The following is an 8,036-nucleotide window of genomic DNA, read 5'->3' on the forward strand; positions in this document are numbered from 1 at the left end:
TTTTAAAAGTTTTTAAATGCTATAGGCCGAAAAATCTACCATACCTAGGCCGAAATTTTAAATGCTTCCTTAAATGCTTCTTCAAAAGCTGTTAAAGCCTCCCCTGCATTTCTTCTAGTAGGTCAGATTTAAAATTTTCCAAAATAAAAAAGTGAAAGGAAGTTTGAGGCTGTGAAATGGCAGTGGGGCAACGGAATTCATCTACAGTGCTGTACCTCACTAGTTTGTCATTTGTACGCATGGGCCCAACGATACTCATCTTAGGGTAAAAATTTTCTATACCTAATTGTGGAAAGACGACCTGGCCCAAGAAAAAGGTTCCCTAAATAAACCTGGTTCCCATGCTTGATCTTTTCTTCTTTTGGGTCGACATTTTGTATGTCAATCACTCTGTTTCTGTTTCGGCCTCCGTCCATCCATTGCCTTATTCGTGAGTTACGAATAGGGCTGCGACGAGTTGCTCGCAAGTTGATCATGTAGTTCAAGTCAAAACTCAACTCTAGTTTGATCAACATCGAACTCAAATTGTTTAAGTTGAATTCAAGCTTAAATTCGAGTTTAAAAATATTTAATTCGTTAATTCGTGGATCGGCTCGATTTTATATATTTTTATTTTTTATTTTAATAGTGAAATTACATATATATCACTAATATTTTATTATTTGTTAACAAAAATTATTATTTTATTCATTTTTAAAAAATAAATTTTTATTTTTGATTTTTTTAATCTCGAGCTTTACATTGAAAGCTCATCAACCTCGAGATCAAGTTCATGTTTGATAAAATTAAGTAGAGATTCGACTCGATTAATCTAAATCTCGACTCGTTTGCAATTCTAATTACTAGGATAGCGGAATTGGGGCCTAACACTTGCGTGCCAGGTTGCCTAGGCTACTTTTTTGCTCGTTATGGTTGGAGTTAATCAGCCGTTTGCTTTAGTTTGTTTTTGTCTTTAGAGTGAATCAATTAATAACAAAAGATTGCTGCAGATTGGATACAACAAATTTTATCTTGTGTTTGTCTTCAAGATGAATCAATTAATAACACAAAAGACTGCTATAGATTGGATACAATAGAAGCTTATTTATTTATTTATTTATTTATAAACTGTTGTATATTTACATGTATATACAAGAGAGTCTTGTGGAACGAGAATGTAAACGAGAATGTATGAGACAGTCCAGATTAGCCCTAACTCTTGGTTGGTTGGTTAGTTGGAAATCAATTGTAATATAGTGAGGGTTAACTAGAAGAGTTGTAAACCTCTTTCACTCAAGTAAAGAATGTTCAAGGTGAGCAAAAAATGATCTTCTTTATGTACAAGATGGTTTGCAACACCATCAGTTGAAGTGACCACTGAATTGGAGTTGACTTCAAGTTTGGAAAGAACTTGGAAGTTTTGGTTTGAATTGCTATCTCTTTCTTTTCATTTTTGTTATTCAATTGTGCAATTTTTATTACTCTACATTTGTTTTATAATTGTGAATTTGTGCAATTATTTGGAGTACTTTTATTGGGTGAAAACTTGTTTTATTTGCTTAGTCTGTGTGATCAACCTAATTCACCCCCTCTTAGGATGTCTTTGGGCCTTACAACTTTTGACTAAATGTGAACTTGAAAGACTACCCACATCACTTGAATCAAACTTCATTCCATCCAAAAAAGTTCTAGTATAATGAATTCTCGAAAGAAACAAATAGTTGAGTCTGATGGAGCTACTATTTTAAACCCTTAACTTGCTAAGAAAACATTGGATTGATGAACGCTGTAGAAGAAATCATTCTTAAAATACAAGATTAGAAAAGAAATTAAATAACAAAGTGTTGGTAAAAACTTCAGAGCCCAGTAGGAGAAGAAAATTGAAAAGTTTGAGAAAATTTTTTGATCTGGCAAAGGAACCGTCTAGAGAAAACAACCTATAGCATAGTTGATAGATGAGGATGTGACGCCCCCACTTCTCCCTAAGGCGAACCAAAGGGTATCCGCGGGACGCCTGCCTAACTCTCGCCAGGACTCAAGCAACTCCATTCAACTTATAGCCGGACCACACAACAAAAGCCAATAACTTAAATACAATAAATGCGGAAGTATTCAAACCTAATAATAGTCATCCATTCACCAAACCACACGTCAGAATACAGATTTCATTTCGTCCAAGGGTTACATTTCCATACCAAAAGTAAAATTTCAAAACCAAAGGCATAACCAAAAGTAATAACAAGCCCTAAACAAAAGTACATCAGAGGGCTTCTCCATTTTACCTCCGAGTTCAAACCTGTTAAGGAAAACAAATCTACAGGGTGAGCAAAAACGCTCGTGAGGCCAAGAACACACATGCAGACACATAATTCAAATTACAAGCCCCAAATAACAATTCAGGTAATCACTTGCAAGTAAGTAATAACGCCGACAAAATGTAACCAGAAACAATTCAAGGATATGGAAGCTTTCAGGAGCTAAGTTCCACATTTGTCGATGTCATTTGTATATCTCCCCGTGATGACTCTCCGTCAACCGGGTTGATATTTTCATATCCGTAATTCACCACTTACTTCTCATCCGTCCACCATACACCACTTCGGGCCCGCACGACACTTATAAGGCGATACTTCACGAGTATGCCAAGCGAGATCTCTCAAGTAGATCAAGCTTATCATGTAATTCTCATGGCTCACCAAGGTTCCCGACCAGGCTCATGCCGGCTCGAGTTCCAAGGTCGGCCTATGAGTTTGGGCGTCCCCCGTGTATCATGTAAATGTCGAGGAGATTCACTCCATCGACGTATGCAATCATAGCATACCATTTCATAAATTCAAGCATTTGACAGGTTCAAACATGTATTTCAGGTCATATAAACCATGCAAAACATGTCAAACATGAGTCATTTGTTCCAAATGAGAACGAGTGCGATTAAGTACACACTCGACTCCATTTTTCAAAATCCAATAGACCGAGCATATAATCAGGTAAGTCAATCATGAATCAAGACTTTAGAGTTCAAGTAGGCATACACTTGACACTCACCAGTTATGCAAGTAAGTAGGTTGGAGGGAGAGTTCAAACTTCCACGGTAGGGTCCTCTTGGAGGTCCTCGTGTGTGCCTGAACATCGAATAGTAGACAATTATTATAGGTCCCCAAGTGGTGAGAAAGATTGGGCACGGGTAAGGTTCGGAAATATTTGAAAACTTCGTTTGACTTGTTTTTGAAATTGGATTCTCAAAAGGGTGTAGGACTTAAGTGAAAATCGGATTATTATCCTTAAAATCATTGGTTGGAATTGAGTACGAGCGAAAGGATTGCAAAACGAACGATCGAAATCGAAGGAGGGTTGGCCACGTCACAATCCGGCCGGAACCTGGCCGGATTGGAGGCAGTGGCTAACCTCCCTTTTTTTTCAAATTTGACCACCAATCCGGCCGACAATCCGTCCAGAAACTGGCCGGATTCAAGGCCGGATTCTGGTAAAATTGTTCCTTCGCGGATTTCCTCTGAAATTCCAGAATTTTCGATTTTTGGTCAAATCTTTGAAAAATCATAACTTTCTTTCTACTAATCGAAACTTGATGAATTTGGTACCGTTGGAATCGTCTTCAAAAGTACTAAAAGTCCTTAGAAGACATCATTCCATGAATCTAAGTGGATGGTATTCAAAAAATGAGCCTAAAGTTGCTGTTCTAGATTACCAGGATTGAGCCGGGGTTGGTTTTTCGCTAACTTTGGAAATTCGGCAAAAATCAGTCGTTGTAAACCGGCCCTTGAAACTTATAACTCAATTAGAAGTACAAGTAAAGTTTTGGACAGAACAAGCGGCTCAAGAATCGGAGTTTCGAGCACCCAGATATGATAGCTCAAAGTTGGGAGAAATTCAAGACTGTTACAAAATTTCCAGATTTGGTTCTGACTTTGGACCTTTCATTAAGTGTCGAATCGGACTTGGATTGACACCAAATTTTGCAGTATAATACTCCCATATGAAAGGTATCTCTCTATCAAATTTCATGGAAAAATACCCTCGGAAGGGTGGTCATTCAATCAACCAAAATTTGGAAAAATCCTTAAGGCAATCTGTCCAAAACTAAGGTTTTCAAAAACGAGGCAGTTGCCGTGTATTGATCATAACTCCCTCAATTTAACTTGGAATTGGAAATGGTTGATAGTGTTAGAAAATAGATTCATAGGGCTACAACTTCACAGAAGAAATCGTTTTAAGTTTCAGCATGCAACTGGTTCAAAATCAAGCCTAAAGTTGCAGCATCATCAAATCATTTCGGCAGAACGGAGAAACAGGACAGTCGACTTCAGATGAATGGTGTGGCTTACACACACGAAACCAGAAGGTCCATTATACACCGTTGGAAACATGGGAACGTCTAGTTTCAAATGCCGCTAACGGCACTTGATTTCGACGTCGGAGTACGGAGTTATGGACGAAATACAAACACTGGTCTGGATTACGGCGAAACCGTTTTCCAGATTACTAGTTTTTGAAATAAATTCGTTTGATCAACCAAAACTCAATATTTTCCAACGAAATTTTGTACACAACTTCTGCAACATGTAATCAACATAATCAGGCCATTAAATCCTCAGTTTCTGCATTAAAATGACCGAACAGAACAGGGGTAAAATGGGAACTTTTTACTTCAAGAGTTCAACAACGTTTCTGTCCACAATACACCTTTAATCTACTTCCTTAAGCTCTAATTCAGCAATAAAACCATCATCAAACATCATCACAGCCATCAACCCAAAGTGGGAGTTCATAGAGCCCACGTTTCCAACAATACAAGCTACTAAAGTGAAGATTCCAACTCAAATGTATAGATCAACTTCCATAAGACAAGTTCAAGGTGCTTGACTAGTACCTACTTTGATGACTGGTTTGGACAGATTTTTCGGCCCCTTTGAAGCTTGAAGAAACCGTGGATAGCTCCTTCCTTTTGCAGCTAAGTTGCCGTCCAAGTGAAAAGCTAAATGAATGTGGAGATTGGTAAGAATCTATGGAAGTTTTGGTAAGGATTTGGATGAGTTTTGGAAGAAAGAAATGGTGAAGCCTCGGTTGTCTCTTGCTGTCTAGCCGTCCATGAAGCTTTGCAGAAATGAAATGAGATTGAAATGAAGCTGCGGTTCTGAAGCCTTTGCGTACGAAAGACGCTTGACGTCAAATCTTTTAATACGTCAAATCAATTATAACTAGTACCCTACGCGCGCGTTTTGTGTTCGATTTCTCTTACGTTTGTTGCACTAGTGCACTAAACCTCTAGGGTACTTACATTTATATAAATATTATCCATTCTTAATTGTCCCAAAATAATGGTCCAAAGTCCCTCAATTAAGCGCGCACGTGCAAACACGTATTTCTAATTTAGGCGCAATAAAAATTGAAACCTTTGAAAAATTCTTATAACGATTGTACCACTAGCTATCACTTGTATAATTAAACCTAAAAGTGTCTATTTTAGGACCATTGTATAGGTCTCAAATTTTGAGCTTATTGTACTCCCAATTGGCTAAAGTGTTTAGACACGTTTTCACTTTTCGCTAAACAAGCTTTTAAAAAAAATAATTTTTTGAAATGAGGCGCTTTAAAAATATAACGAATCTATAAAACCATGTACTTCGGTCTAATAAGGCTAGAAAATATTATTCGTGACAAAAATCCAAATAATTAATTAATTGAGCCAAAATTAGGGATTTTAAAATAATAAAAATTTTCGAGTCCTCACATCCTCTCCCTCTTAAGAAATTTCGTCCTCGAAATTTACCTTGATTGACGAACAGGTCTGGATACTTTTCTCGAATTGCCTCTTCGACCTCCCAAGTTGCTTCCTCCAACCCATGGTTCTTCCAGAGGACCTTCACTAATGGTATCCGTTTATTCCTCAATTCCTTTACCTTCCTATCCAGAAGCTTAATCGGTTTTTCCTCATAGGTTAAGGTCTCATCAATATCAACATTTTCCGGTTGTAAGACGTGAGAAGGGTCCGGATGATACTTCTTAAGCATAGATACATGAAACACATTATGGATTCGAGATAAACTCGGCGGTAATTCCAACTTATAGGCTACACTCCCCACACGTTGGATAACCTTATAAGACCCTACAAATCTTGGTTGTAATTTCTTTCCTTTCCCGGATTTCAACCTTACTTTCAGAGGTGTAATCTTGAGAAATACTAAATCTCCAACATTAAACTCCAATTCTTTTCTCCGATTATCAGCATAACTCTTTTGGCGGCTCTGGGTAACCTGAATTCTTTGTCGTACCAACTTTACCTTTTCATTAGCTTCCTCAATCCAAGATACTGTGATCGGATCTAGGACTTTCCGTTCACCTATTTCGTCCCAACAAATTGGAGACCTACATTTCCGACCATAAAGTGCCTCATACGGTGCCATCTGAATAGAAGAGTGGAAACTATTATTGTAGGCAAATTCCACTAAAGTCAAAAACTTACTCCAATTTTCTCCAAAGTCCAGAACACAAGTCCTTAACATGTCTTCAAGTGTTTGTATTGTCCTTTCCGACTGTCCGTCAGTCTGGGGATGATAAGTGGTACTAAAGTTCAATTTAGTCCCCAATACTTCTTGCATCTTTTGCCAAAACCTCGAAACAAATCTCGGATCCGTCGGACACAATACTCACAGGTATGCCATGCAACCTAATGATCTCATCCAAATACAATTTAGCCAACTTTTCCAACGGGTACTTCATGTTAATCGGCAGAAAATGAGCCGATTTGGTCAATCTATCCACTATTACCCAAATTGCATCATGGCCTTTCTGTGTTCTTGGTAACCCCGATACAAAATCCATAGTGATATTCTTCCATTTCCACTCAGGTATTTCTAGGGGTTGCAAAAGTCCTGACGGTTTCTGATGTTCGGCTTTAACCTGTTGACAAATTAAGCAGGTTTGGACAAATTGGGCAATTTCTTTTTTCATGTTTTCCCACCAATACAGACTCTTTAAGTCTTGGTACATTTTATTCCCTCCTGGATGTACCGTAAACTTTGATCGGTGTGCCTCTTCTAAGATTTCCTTTCTAAGTCCTTCATCCTTTGGCACAACTACCCGATTCCGAAATCTCAATATTCCATCTGACCCCAAATTAAAATCTGTCTTGTCTTCCATTTTACCCTTTTCCACCCATTTTTGCACTTCCGTGTCCTTTCCTTGAAATTCCTTAATGCGCTCCAATAGAGTGGAAGTTACTACAATATTCCCCAAAATTACCTTCCTTGGTTCCAATCGAGGATTCCAGTAACTCACTTCTTCCAATAATTGAAACTCCCTAATCATCAATCCAGCCATTTGTACTTGACGACTCAAGGCATCGGCCACTACATTAGCTTTCCCTGGATGGTACTTGATAGTACAATCATAGTCCTCCAAAAATTCCATCCATCTACGTTGCCTCAAATTCAGCTCCTTTTGAGAAAACAAGTACTTAAGGCTTTTGTGGTCTGTAAAAATCTCAAATGTTACTCCATACAAATAATGTCTCCATTTCTTCAAAGCAAAGACCACAGCCGCTAACTCCAAGTCATGAGTCGGGTAATTCCCTTCATGTGGTTTCAATTTCCTAGAGGCATATGCTATTACCTTGCCATCTTGCATTAAAACACAACCCAGTCCTTCCTTAGAAGCATCTGTGTAAACCACAAAACTATCTTTTCCGTTTGGCAAAGCCAACACGGGTGCCCTTGTTAACCGTCTTTTCAATTCCTGAAAACTTTCTTCACACCTAGGACTCCATATAAACTTCCCATTTTTCTTGGTCAATTCAGTCATGGGTCCAGCAATTTTTGAAAAATCCTGAATGAATCTCCGGTAATACCCTGCTAATCCAATAAAACTCCGAACCTCGGTAGGATTTTCTGGTCGTTTCCATTTCGAAACAGCTTCAACTTTAGCTGGATCCACTTTAATTCCATCCTTAGAAATTATGTGTCCCAAGAAAGTCACTTCTTTTAACCAAAATTCACACTTGCTAAACTTAGCATACAATTGGTGCTCCCTTAAGGTCTGTA

General features: G+C 38.2%; 1 long non-coding RNA gene across 1 annotated transcript; it reads right to left on the reverse strand.

Moving 5' to 3' along the window:
* Positions 1-2,088: 2,088 nt before the first annotated feature.
* LOC113783816 lies at positions 2,089-5,128 on the reverse strand. The gene is made up of 2 exons (XR_003469989.1): positions 4,868-5,128; positions 2,089-2,275 (listed from the first exon to the last, which is right to left on the reverse strand). It is a non-coding gene; the product is annotated as an uncharacterized LOC113783816 (long non-coding RNA).
* Positions 5,129-8,036: the final 2,908 nt, after the last annotated feature.

Source organism: Coffea eugenioides, chromosome 9 (assembly GCF_003713205.1).
Source record: "Coffea eugenioides isolate CCC68of chromosome 9, Ceug_1.0, whole genome shotgun sequence".
Lineage (NCBI taxonomy): Eukaryota > Viridiplantae > Streptophyta > Magnoliopsida > Gentianales > Rubiaceae > Coffea > Coffea eugenioides.